Source organism: Poecilia reticulata, linkage group LG23, assembly GCF_000633615.1.
Source record: "Poecilia reticulata strain Guanapo linkage group LG23, Guppy_female_1.0+MT, whole genome shotgun sequence".
NCBI lineage: Eukaryota > Metazoa > Chordata > Actinopteri > Cyprinodontiformes > Poeciliidae > Poecilia > Poecilia reticulata.
Window position 1 is genome coordinate 12,968,166 of NC_024353.1, and position 13,005 is coordinate 12,981,170.

A 13,005-nucleotide genomic window follows, 5' to 3' on the forward strand; every position below is an offset into this window, starting at 1 on the left:
ATAATCTAACACATTCTACTCACCTCTCTTGGAGAAAAACTGTGTTACAAATTCACACTCTTGTCTTTTTCTCTCTTATCTATTTTTTTTTTTTTTTATTATTTTTCTAAGCAGCATAGTAACTGCCACAGTCTTTCTTTTCTACTGATTGCTGCTGAACACCATCACTATCAGTGATAAGCAGGAACAAACCATTTAATGCAGATTCATGGGGGGAGTTCAGTACAAATATGGAGGTGTGGGTTTTGGTCTGGGAGGGGTAACATTTAATTTTTACTAAAAATTAAATTTTTTGCTAAAAACAATTTTAAAAAACACAACAGTAACTGACAGGGCCAAAATTTTTTTTATATATATTTATGTAAAAAAATAAAATAAAATAAAAAAAGAAATAATAATAATACAATGTGCTCACTGATCACTGTGCTGTGCATAGTCATGCACGCCAAAAGGAGATGACACAGACCTCTGGTTATGAGGAGGGGGGATAAGCAGAGCTCTGGCACAGATGTGTCCTGCTAAGGGAATTAATTGAGAAAGCCGTGACTCAGTGACTCAGTGACTCAGATTACCAATAATCTCAGCCTCCCATATACACTGGCAAGCTTCAAATTAGCAGGAGATGAAGAAGGTCCTTTTCCACCTGCAGGATAATAATGCTACTAAAATTATTTTTAGTAGCATTATTAGTTATCAGTCAGTCAAAGGGTACAAGTCTCTGAACAGCTGAATGTTCCTAGTGTAGTTTACCTTGTGGTCCGAAAGAGGACAATTCTACACTTGGCAAGAAATAGTCCCGCTTTTCCAAGGAAGTACTGAACTAATCAGGGGAACAAAAATCAGTGGCATGATGGCTAAAAAATAAAAAAAGACACTTAAAAAAGTAAGTAGAAAATAATAGACCTGTAGCAACTTAAGGTGTTTCCTAACATTTAGAACTGCAAATAACACATTTGGCTGTAGTAACCCAATTTGTATGATAAGTTAGTAATATATCAGCAATGTGTTATACAACCCACTCAGTACTCTCAGTACTCTAGGTCTTCCATCTGCTACCATCAAAGTTCCAATCATAACACACATTCCACTCCTATGAAGAATGTTGTAGTACCAAATTGTGAGATGGATCCTTGACTGACGCTTCATTTAATTGACATCTGTAGATTTTGGAACCCAAAGTAACATTTTGCAAAAACTAGTCAGAAATGATAAGAGGAAAGACATTGAACAGTCTGCTGGGATGAGAGAAGCGATGATCAATTACTGCTTTTCTTTGAGGTCTAACCTGCTGATTCCACTTTTTCATTCTCAAGACTGAAGATGCAACACAAAATAAATCAGAATCTACATAAAATTAAATACTATAACAAAGACTAACAATAGGAAATAAGACATCATAAAATTATTTAAGAGTGGCTTAAGATGAGAGGCAGAGCGAGCGCCCTGCATACAGAATCTGTGGTTCAATTCCTGACTCTAGGATCTTTGTTGCATCTCTTTCCCCCTATTCTTTCCACCCATTTCCTGTTTGCTGACTACTAATAAAGGTATGTAGTGCTGAAAAAAATCTAAAAAGAAGATTGGCATAAGAGTAGCAGTTACCCTCTTCGGTTAACCAGTTTCAGTAGACTTTAAAATGTATGAATGTATAAATGTATGAATTCTGGGACTCAGTTATATTTTTAAGATGCAATGGAATGTCACAGAATGTTGAATAAACTACTTATAATAATAATTTCTTTAAACAATTTAAGCTGTATGTGTTGTTTATTGCCAGCATCTGAACAATTTATTTTCCTGTTTTTCACACACAGAGAAAAATGAATTCTGGAGGAGAACAGAAGGGCTCTAATCTAAATCCTGATCTATCAGTCTGTGTTTGCTTAGCCTGGCTGTGCCATTGTTGCCATGCCAAGCACCCCTAATTAGTCCACTGACAAGCTTCACTCCAGATACACTCGGCAGGCAATAAGGACAACTTTAACTGCTCAAATGGTAGCCAGATTGGAGCAATCAGGCACGCACCATCCGGCAGGTGCTTTGCAAACACAAACAGTGGAGGAGTGGCCAAAGTCCTGACAGAATGCATATGGTCATTACAATTGCCATAGACACCATTTATGTCAGATGTTTTAAATCAAGTCATATAAATATAATTTGATATTACTATAGAAAAACTACAAAACAACAGGTGGATTGGATGCAGTGATGAAGACAAACCAGAAAGCCCCGAGTAAAAAATTTATATGAGTATAAAAATTAGCTAAATCTGCTTTGAGACCAAATAGTCAAGCGTATAGATATAGAGGAGAAAACAGAAAAAGATTGCTAGAGATGGCCAATGGAGGAGGAGGAGGAGGAGGAGGTGATAGATGAGTGGGGAGTGCTGCTGGAGGCAGGAAAACATGCAGAGAGACAGACAGAAAGAAACACAGCACAGAGGAGAGAGGAAGAGCAGCAGCGTCTCCACCGTTTTCTCTAGCCTCTCTTGCTGTATGCTTTCTGTTCGTTAATTTTACGTTGTGAAGGGATTCAACAGCATACCGCAGATGATTCACTGATGGGGAAACAAGCTAAAGCTCAGCATTACTTGTGGGCAGCAGGATATCTTTGGTGACAGATGACAAATCTTCACACAGAAAGATCGTACTTCTCAGGTAAACTAACGCTTGACAATTACAAGAACGCTGTTACTGGTTTGCATGTGTGACAAGAAGCCATTGCAAAAATATACGTTGGCAGGTTGGACATTTAAACCAGGTTTTTACACAATGATTATTTAACCAAAAGAGCAACTGAACAAGATAATTCCCAGGACAGTCAAGTCTCACAGAGACAACCTCTTGGACTCGGACCACTCACAGTGCTGGAAACTAAACAGGGTAAAGCAGTTCTTACTGCTGGTGAGCTAAACAAATGCTTTGTGTCAAAAATAATATATTCAACAGCTGGAGAAACTATTGCTTCAATTTCAGTTTAGAGTTCTAACACTGGCTGCTGTAAAAGTCATCTTTTGTCCACAGTTCTATTAAGTGCCTCAAAACAAAGAACCCCCATCACTTTGATTCACTTTTATTGTCACACACTGTGCAACATTAAAAAGTTACATTAAAGATGAGCTCAAATAAAAGTTATGTTAAATGCCAATGAAAAGTGCCCTAATGACTTGCACTAGTTTTTTTTCTTCTCATTTAGTATTCAATTTATTAGCCACAAAATATTAGGTAGGCCTACTATTGGCTCTGTAGCAGCTAACTGTGTTAAAGCTTCCCTGGATAAGAGGTCCTGTGGGTTGAATTCCAGCTGCTTACCTCCACTCGTCCCATTCTTCTGTCTCCCACAACCTGAACTTGGGAGGTAGAATCCTAGCCCAGAGATGGCCGACCTTATTGTCACTACCTGGGATAACTTAGATTTAGTATGGAAACTATGGACCACACAAGCTGAGATGCTACACAATTCAAATCCTACACCTATTAAAACATTTTGATCGACTGCTTTGGAATGCATTTAAAGTCATTTTTAAAAAATCTATTAGGTCACCCCAAAAGAAAGAAATATTTCTGATTTTCACATTTATTCCAGTTTATATCTTATACCTGCATTTTTATTAGGGAATGTAGTAAATGCTTAAAAATAAAAGAAAATGTAAAAAACAAGTAATTCTGAACAATAAAAAAAGGTCACATTTAAATGTTTAAGCTAGTCAGTAAATGTATAATACACTCATCTGAGACAGTCTGCAGACAAGTAGTTCACAGTTTTCGCTGCTCATTTGCTGAACAACATATGATGAGAAGCATCAAAGACTCAGAGCAGGGCAACTAAAACTGATTAAACGGACACTCTTCATACACACAAACAACTCTGTAACCATTCACAGGCAGGCATTTAAGTATCAGGGGATGATGGCTGAGCTTTAATTGGACCATGCACATGTGATCCAACAGCCAGACCACAGGATAATAATCTATTTCAAGGTGACCCAAAGATTTCTTTCTTTCCTTGTCTCCACAGAATCTGAATGGGAGCAGGAGATAATCTCAGGGGAAGTGATGACTGGGGAACATGCCTGTTCTCTGCCTCCCTCACAGCCACTTCAAACATTTATAAAGTATTAAGGATGTGCAGAAGGGCACTGGAGACTTGAACGTTCTAAAAGGTCTTACCATGACGTACTTCAGGATATCTAGCCTTTGGTTCCACATTTGGACTTAAGGGATTTGAAGAGGAAATTGCTTTGAGTTCACTGGAGAAACCACACAAAGTTGCATTCCTCTCTGTGGTAGTTTTTCTTGTAATTTTTTTCTTTGTGATGTTCTCTGGAATCTTTTACATTTGCAAGAGGTGGATATAAGGATCTACAGATAGACAACTCTGAAAGTGTGGAAACATTCCATGGATAATAGTGATTGGTAGAGCGAAGAAGGACTGTTGTGAAACTGTCATTATTTTACCCCGGAGATGACAACAGTTCAAGCACAAAGGCACAATGACAAGATTGAGCTTTGCATGAAAGAAACCATTGAGCTTAGTGCACCACACTAATGCTGCAAGGCACGAGGGGTGGGTGAGTGCTGCTTCTGCTTGCACTTGAATATCTATTATCCCTAAATGTAAAGATCATTAAAACACTTCTGGATTTTTAGTAATTATATTAAGTTGATAAAGACAGGCCTTTGTAAATCCAAGGGGCATGATGGGAAGTGACCTCATAAAGTCTCAACATAGTGGGATGATGTGACATGCTTCAGTAGGATCCTTGTGGCAACTGTGACAGCTGAGCCGAGAGGACAGTAATGGGAGGGATCGGTGAGTCAAAGCCTGATTTCACACCTGTGTTTACTTGTCTTCAGTTCAAACCACATGAGAACCAAGGTTTCCTCATTGCGTGTTCTGGTGTCTGACTTACTGATTCAGCAGAAAAACCTGCTGCAAAGATGTCAAACTTTATTATTATTAACATAATAATAATAATAATAATAATAATAATAATAATAATAATAATAAGTACTATTTTTCAAGTATAAAGGGTCAAAATGTGGTGGAGAATATTTCTGATGCATGAAAAGGTTTTAAATTAAATTTCTAATTAATGTGGAAAAACCCTTTGTTTTTTCAGAAAGTCTAAGTCTACAGTCCTTGTAAGTCCCTGATTCAAATTCTTCAAAGTTTTCTTTGGACAGGTCAACCCACATTTATTCATATCCCTGGTGGACTGGCTTTTTTACAGTTTACTCTAGAAATAGATTTTTGGTGATGAGCTCCAACTTGCAGGTTGGAAGACCTCCCTGCCATCACTTCAGTCTTTAGGTCCCTTCACAGATTCTACATTAGACTCAGGTCTCCCTGTTAGAAAAGAAAATGTTTGTAAAATAAAAAAAAATTAAGATTAACAATTTTTGGTGTTTAATTGTAGACACATGACAGATGAGACTTGTCTTGTGACTAAGTATTGCTTTCAAAGACTTACTTTTTATACTTATTGCAATAGCAACATGAAAATTTTATTTTATTTATGCACTATGTTGATGGTTTTTGAGATGGAATTGTGTGGGAAACTTATCAAGTAGATATCTTGCCTGCATTAAATATCAGATTACATAATCAACCTTAAGTAAATAATACTTCAAATTCACTTTCTTATAAAATGGGCACTAAGCATACAAAAAAGAGCACCAGCAAAACCAGGCGGCCATGGATATTTTTAGATGTTTCGTGAACAATTTCAATGATTATCATAATATACAATTCAGATTACAAAAGTGAAGGACCCATTTAAAATAATCTAGAACTATCAAGATATATTTTTAAAAACAACTATAAACTAAATGCATAAATTTCCTTTACCAGACATGAGGAAACAAGAAGAAAAAAATCGTAATAGTGCCATACGTATTGAATTCATTTTAGTAAGACTACAAAACTTAAGTATAAAATAATTCAAACAGCATTTAGAACACTGGGTGCAGCTTCTTTGACTTGTAAAACTGATCTACTGGTTGCTCCAAATAGTTAATTAGTGCTTCCAAATATAGTCTGATATGTCATATCTGTCATATTGCATTATAAAGGCCATCTTTATTGTCATTATTGTAATTTTTTAGACAATAATTAGACGGAAATTGTTTTTGCCCAGCACCACAACCCAATGATATTACTTAATCCTGGGTACTATGTAGACGCCCCATCAGCCTTGTGAGGAACGGTTGTACGGTCAGTAGCCTGACCTGACTTCCGATTGAGCTAATCCTTATCTGAACACATGTAGCCCTCAGGCTATTAAGTTTTAACTCAAAATGAGTTACCTAAAGATGAAACAAGTGAAAATGATAAAAGATTGTGAAGTCAGGACACACACCTCATCCAAACACAGAGGTGGAATAAATTTCCATATGCACACTTTAAATATGTGACATAACATTACACAAAATCTCATTATATTTCCTCATATTTAGACCCACATATGTGTTTTTTAAAATGCTATAGCAAGAAACATTGAAAACAAAGTTCAAGGTTTCCCCCAGAAAACTTGCTAAGCCCAGTGATCTGGGCACCGAGGCGGTCCATCAGCAGGCCACCATGTTTCTGGATTAAAAGATGTTGACAGAAAATGTAAAATATTACTGATTATATGTTACTGGATTATATGTTACAGGAAGGCGTTGTCGGCAATGCTTAAACATACAACTATAGAGGCTTAAGAACAACAAACCAAAAATATACAACTAAAATAAATATTACTTTTTTGCACATTTGTTAAATACCAACTACCCAGTGTATCTTAAAAACTAAATATATTCCAGAAATATGGGGTTTTATCTACAAAGATTACAAATAAAGAGCAGCAAAGTGCATAAGAAAGTGGGATTGTTGCACATGATCTACAAAGACTGACTGCGTAATTGATTACAGGAGCAACAGTGGTGAAGATCGGCCTATTTAAATGACAATTTTGGCGTGGCACTGGCTGCCATCATGAAGAGTGTCAGAGAGAAAAGAAAAATAAAGTAGAAAGTCATTATGCTGGTACAATATCAATTCAATTCAATTAGTTTATACAGTGACAACTCAACAAATGTCATTTCAAAGCACTTTACAAGGAAATAATTTAAATTCAATCACGCATAAATTCCAATTGATCCTAGTTACCAGTTATTAAAAAGTTTCTGTCTTAGGAAATCCAGCAAATTGCATTAAGTCGTAAGCTTGCAGCATTCACTCACTGGGGGATTGAGAAGACCAAACGACACAAATGCAGAAGAAGAAACTGATCAAATGAGGTGGGATTATTTTTGATTAACTTTGATAGCAATCATCAAAGTTAATATGATCAGTTAGAGAGAATAATCAGTTAATGGCAGCATTATCTTAGCAGATATCCCCCTGAAGGAAGGTATCACAAGCAATGGAATGATGATACTATAATAATGGTAATAATAAAATGAATTTAAATTAGTATACACTGTGGTAAAACAACCGTAGAAACGATGTTCTACTTTTCAAAAGTGTTAAATATAGATGCGAAAACAGCATTTAGCAATCTGGTTCAGGTTTAGTAAATTGCTTTATGGTTAGTAAGTCAATACATTTGCATATCCTCCTCCTAGTATTTTGCGCCTTTTGGTGATCAGCAAATGTTTTACATATTCATGAAGGCAGACACGCTAAACTTATTGATTCAGATTCATATTTATTTGCGTCCCAAATGGCCAATTGATGTTACCGCAAGTATAAAAACTAAGACAAAATATCAGTTAAAAAACAATAAAACATACCAAAAAAAGACATAAAATATAAATCAATACATTGCACTTGCGATTCTCCTGATTTTGCTATGTAATCGCCTCTTTGTGTTGATTGTGTATCAGGTTTGTGTATGATATGAAGTTTGTTCCGGTTTTCATACACACAAAACTTTAGAATATCACTCCCATAGTATCTGGGTACGGGCAGCCAAGGCAGTTCTTGCAATACATATCTATCGTATTGCATACAATGATATTGTACAGCTCCACTCCCAAACCTAACTGTAACCCAGGCCTGTAATCCTGAACACAGTCTTAGATGTAGTTAAGCTACATGCTTGTCACTGCATAATTACCCTGCTGTAACCCAAAACCAGGAAGCATTCAAAATAGGTAATTATACCTGGAAAAAAATACCATTTTGCCTATGCATAACTCCATCTATTCCTATGGGTGGTGCTTTGGACTGCGTTGTCCAGATTTGGACAGTGGAGTCCAAATCTGAACTGTGACACTAAACATGCGGTGGACTGGGAGAAAGCTAGAATCAAAGCTAGTGTTCTTTATTAGTTTTGAAAATAATTTAATTTTAAAGTCTGTCTCCAACAACATGCAAACATTGGTATGCTTTGAAATCTGAATTTGTAATCCTCTCTTTGCTATGGATCTCTCTTTTAAATTATGCCAAGTACATTTCTGAAGAAAATCTTTAAACCACTTTTCATTTCTTTATGTTTTTCATAAAAAGTAGCCAGACCGTTGCCTGTTATTTTTGGTTGATTGCAGTCATTGAACTGTTAAAATGACCATTAGTTGAATATCAGGTAAGATCTAAAAAAATTATTTTATCACGGTTATACAAGGGACTTATGAGTAAAAAAACACATTCAACTTTATATGTGAAAAAAAAATGGGAAAAGGAAAGTAAAATGGAAATCACAGAAGAATGGAACAGTTAATGCTTGACAGTTTGGAGACGTACCGATTTGTACTCATGGAGAGAATTTAACTGGATAGGCCTGATTAGATTTTTTTATAACACCGAAACAGAAAATTTCTTGTACCAGGGCGGAGCCTAAATGCTGGAGGCAATGTGGAAACACAGAACCCAACCACTGGCATATATTCTTGGGACTGTACAATTATAAGACACTGTTGGATAGAAATACACAAAACTATTGAAAATATCTTGAATATAAGAATACCTTTTAAATTCACTATCTTTATTCTAGGTGACACAGAATCCCTGCCTGACAACACAAAATATCTGTTTCAAATACTAATTACAGCCTGTAAAAAACTGTCACGAGATGCTGGCTCCTCCCTTTGCCTCCCACTGTAGAAGAATGGATAGAGTGCAGGGTTTCCCCCAGTGTATTATAGGCCTGGCGGCCCGCCATGCTTTACTAGCGCCACCGCCAGGCTAAGCCTTTCTTATTTTATTTTTTTTAGGAAAATAAAATAAAAAAGCCTTTTTTTAAAGGCTATTTAAAAAAAAGTGTTTCTGTTGCTCTGAGCGTTTCACTATCAGAGCAGATTTATTCCTAAAAGATATTTTTGTATAAAATATGTTTATAGTTTATGCATTTAAAGCCGGACCAATCACACCACTGGGCCTCTGCGCGTTGCCTCGCGCGCTGCAGCAGCTGGATGTCTAAAGTTAACCTCAGCGCGGATCCCGCTCCTCCTTTCACTCGAACTGGACACAGACTGACCGCTATATTTACATCAACCCCCTGTGAGGACTTATGATCAGTTATGAGGAGTTATTGATTAATGTAAGAGTTTAAACCCACCGAGTTAGCTCTGGTTGCGCAGCAGCTCTACGTGAACCGCAGGAATAACTTGTAGTCGCGCTTTCAGAGGTGCTTTGAGGTGAGAATGATGTATATTTGTGAACAAAACATTATGCGGTGTTTTCATCTCAACACGCTGCCCAGCGTTTGGTCCTGTCTTCCCTGAAAAGTTTAGGTCTGTGTTCCCGGTTAGTCGGTGCGTTAGTGGTTAACGACCCAGCGCTATGAGGGGCCGTTTAGGACAAAATCTATGTTTTGTCTCTCACACACTACAAGAAACTCACGCCCCCTCAAAGGGACATCACGCACACTCTTAAAAAACCGCAAGCACACTCAAAAAATACTCAAATTGCGTATACACACTACTAACATGTCGCACACAAATGCTACCTTTCTCGCACACATACACTGTGCTAACATGTCGCACACACACACAAATGTTTCTCTCACATACACAAGACTAAAGTTGCGCGCGCGCGCACACACACACACACACACACACACACACACACACACACACACACAGTGCTAAGACTCGTTTTTTGAATGTGTGAGAATTGTCACGGAAGGGGCGGGGCATAATTTTTTGATCAACTGCGCATGCGTTGATCCTAAACTATAAGCTTCGATTGTTGACTCACTGTATGTTCTGTTACTTAGTATATTTGTGCTTTTAAATATATATAGAACTTTAAACTTTCTTGTAACTTAAATGTACTATAGAAATAAATAAATCTGATTCATTGATTAGAAATACCGAACATGGCTAACTCTAGTTCAAAACGAGGCGGTATTGGACCGCAGTGAAGTTAGTTTCAAGTTGGATATTCGATATTCGAGCTCCGGGGAGTAGCGGCGTTTAGCTCAAGATTGATCCGATTTATGAACGCTAATGTCGGCCGGGGATTGTCCACAACTCCCGGCCGCAGCGCACCAAGGTTTACTTAGGGACTGTCAACAAATTACCGAACCAAACATTCCTGCCTCATCTCTAGACTGATGGAATAATTTCACACTGGTTCTGGGTCAACGGGTCACAAGACCTGGAAGCTATTGAAGAAAAGCACTCAATTTTGACCCAATAAAATCCTAAAAAATGGAAAATGGCTAAAAATGGAAAACAAATGTTTGTGCCTCATCTATACAGACTAATAGAACAATTTCTAAGTGATTCTGAGTTAATACTTTGCATGACCTGGAAGCTATTGAAGAAAACATATTATTGAAAGTATTGTATATGACTTTAATATTTAATACATGATATTGTGTCTCGTGTAAAAGCATGAATTAGTTAGTTGCTTACAATTCAAGGCATTTATTAAAATTTTTTCACAGGAATGTCTGGTTCTGTAATTTGTTGACAGTCCCCAAGTAAACCTTGGTGCGCTGTGGCCGGGAGTTGTGGACAATCCCCGGCCGACATTAGCGTTCATAAATCGTTTCAACCTTGAGCTAAACGCCTCTACTCCCCGGAGCTCGAATATCCAACTTGAAACTAACTTCACTGCGGCCCAATACCGCCTCGTTTTGAACTAGAGTTAGCCATGTTCGGTATAGCAGACTCTTTCTTCTTCGGCACTAGTTGGCGCCGGTTAATGATTCCTGTAATGCTGGCAACCAGTGGAAAGATTGTAATACAGCAATTTTGCTATTTCTAATCAATCAATCAGATTTATTTATTTATTTCTATAGTACATTTAAGTACAAGAAAGTTTAAAGTTCTATATATATATTTAAAAGCACAAATATACTAAGTAATAGAACATACAGTGAGTCTACAATCGAAGCTTATAGTTTAGGATCAACGCATGCGCAGTTGATCAAAAAATTATGCCCCGCCTTTTCCGTGACAATTCTCACATTCAAAAAACGAGTCTCGCTCTCACACATACATAAAACAAGTCTTAGCACTGTGTGTGTGTGTGTGTGTGTGTGTGTGTGTGTGTGTGTGTGTGTGTGTGTGTGTGTGTGTGTGTGTGTGTGTGTGTGTGCGTGCGCGCAACGTTAGTCTTGTGTTGTGTATGTGAAAGAGAAACATTGGTTTGCGTGTGCGAGTGGTTAGTACAGTGTATGTGCGAGAAAGATAAAATGTGTGTGCGTGTGTGACATTTTAGTAGTGTGTATACACAATTTGAGTATTTTTTGAGTGTGCTTGCGTTTTTTTGAGTGTGCGTGAGTTTCTTGTAGTGTGTGAGAGACGAAACATAGATTTTGTCCTAAACGGCCCCTTATACTAATCACTCATCGTGCAGGTTTAACGCGGCGAGGAGCTTTCGCGCTCTCCTCGCAGTCATGCATCACGCTGATATTATATTATTATTACTAGTATTATTTTTCCGGTTACATTAAGCACCAAACCGTATCAAATGTTTTGCCCACTTAGTCAGACAGAGTTAATGCGCGAGGCCACTGGAGATCTGAGAAACTCGTCCAGAAACTCGACCAACCAGAATAGTTTGTGTCCCTTGTTAAAAACTCAACAGACACAAAATGAAAGAGCTACTAAAGTTACATTAGCAGCATTGAATTAAATCTCCCGTTTATTGCGCATCTCTGCGCAGTGCAACAGATTACCACATAATGCAGGGCCGGTCCAAGGCTGTATGAGGCCTGGAGCAGTATATGACTTGGGGGCCCCTCTTCCTGCTAAAAACATCAGCACCTCTAACAGCTTCTGTGTTAGATTTAGTGAAATATGGGAGAAGGGGGTAGTTTAACTGGCAAACCTAAAAGGCAATAAATTATAACTGCAGCTTACTAATTCGTATTTGTGAACAAACGGAGCTGAAACTCAAATATTAAACTCACTGCATCAGATTGTTGCTATGGTAACACAATCTGACTATGAATATTGTTTTTTTAAAGATTTTTTTGGCTCTAGTGGCCTTTATTTGATAGTTAATTGACAGGAAAGTGGGTAATGAGAGATGAGGGAAGACATGTAGCAAGGGTCGCCAAGGCTGGGAATCGAACCTGCGACAGCTGCGCTGAGGCCTAAGGCCTCCATATGTGGGTTGTGCTTAACCCCTGCGCCACCATAGCACACCGACTATGAATATTGTTCTCTGAACTTCTACAAAGTAAACTTACCAGCTCCTTAAAATCTTACATTAAATAATTTAAAGTCTTTTAATTTATATATGCTGAAACCATTATGTCAAATTTAGCAGCAATGATAATCTCAATAAACAAATGTTACATTGATTTATCTGTGGTCTATGTTAAAATATTAGCATTTATGGGGCCCCTGAAGCTCTGGAGAACCTGATGGAGCCGCTGACTTAATTTGGATTTAAAAGAAGTGGACATAATTGATATTTATTTTAATTGTATTATTTGATTAGTTGTTTTTAAGACTAGTTGTGGGTTTATATAGCAGTTCACTGACGATGTTTTCCCATAACATATACTTACCCAGTGATGTTTTTACTTTTATTGTCTACTTAACATCTTTTAATACA

General features: G+C 37.4%; 1 protein-coding gene across 5 annotated transcripts in view; it reads right to left on the reverse strand.

The window, feature by feature from the left end:
* Window positions 1-13,005, reverse strand: part of cog5 (component of oligomeric golgi complex 5) — a 91,406-nt gene that overhangs the window by 54,778 nt on the left and 23,623 nt on the right. The gene's annotated exons all lie outside the window — the stretch shown is intronic.